Below are 919 nucleotides of genomic sequence, written 5' to 3' on the forward strand. Positions count from 1 at the left end.
CTCTTTGCCCCTCTGGTGACCACTAACACCACCAAGAGAAACTTGGGAAGAAATATCAGCAAACCCGGACCCCAAGTCGTCCCGAGGGTCACTGACTCACGGTCTTAGGACTTACTTCAACAGCCTCAGGATCTAAGGCTGACTTCAGGGCCCCGGGGCCTGGCATCATGGAGCCTCTACATACGCAGACCCACCATGTGGTGCCTTGGTCTCCTCCATCTTGTTTTGTTTTGTCTAGGTGCTACATGCCAGGCACCAAGATGGAGGCACTGCCCTCAAGATCACAGCATAGGGGGCATGACAAGCAAATCACCAACGTCTAGTGTAATCAGGGTTGAGAGATGGGGCTGAGGGTGTGGGAAGAGGTGTGATGGGGAGGCAAAGAAAACTTCCCAGGGAGAGCCCTGGGAGAAGAGGGACTCCTATCGTGGTTCCACCACTGGCCCATGAACAGAAACACCCTGAGGCCGGGCCCTACTCTGCAAAAGGGCACTCTGTAAGCCACACAGCACCAGGTACCAGGAAGTAACACAAATCAGTGGAAAGAAAGATGTGTATGAAAGCTCCAGAGTTTGGAAAGGACAGGATGAGCTCTTCCAACATGGGGAAATGCTTTCAGCGGTTCCTCTCCCTATACTATCAATGACCAGGGCACTGGCAGCCCAGAGCACTTTTGAATGAAAGAGTCAAATGAAACTTTTAGAGCCTTCTCTTCCTCTTCATAGGATTCTATTGGATTTACATGACAGAAAACTCAAAATATCTGTGACAAAAGCCAGATAGGACTCAACTTCTCTAATCACATGAAAGAAATGTGAAGTAGACAATACCAACCAATATTGCCTTTCCATGAGAATCAGGGGCTCAAGTACCTGTTACTGTGGTGTTCTAATGATGATTTCCTATTTCCCTTATTCCC

General features: G+C 48.9%; 1 non-coding gene across 1 annotated transcript; it reads right to left on the reverse strand.

The window, feature by feature from the left end:
* Positions 1–553: 553 nt before the first annotated feature.
* On the reverse strand, positions 554–685 carry LOC132684466 (small nucleolar RNA SNORA71). The gene has a single exon (XR_009612677.3). It is a non-coding gene; the product is annotated as a small nucleolar RNA SNORA71 (small nucleolar RNA).
* Between the last annotated feature and the right edge of the window lie 234 nt (positions 686–919).

The sequence above is a fragment of the Panthera onca genome, chromosome C2, assembly GCF_046562875.1.
Source record: "Panthera onca isolate mPanOnc1 chromosome C2, mPanOnc1 haplotype 2, whole genome shotgun sequence".
Lineage (NCBI taxonomy): Eukaryota > Metazoa > Chordata > Mammalia > Carnivora > Felidae > Panthera > Panthera onca.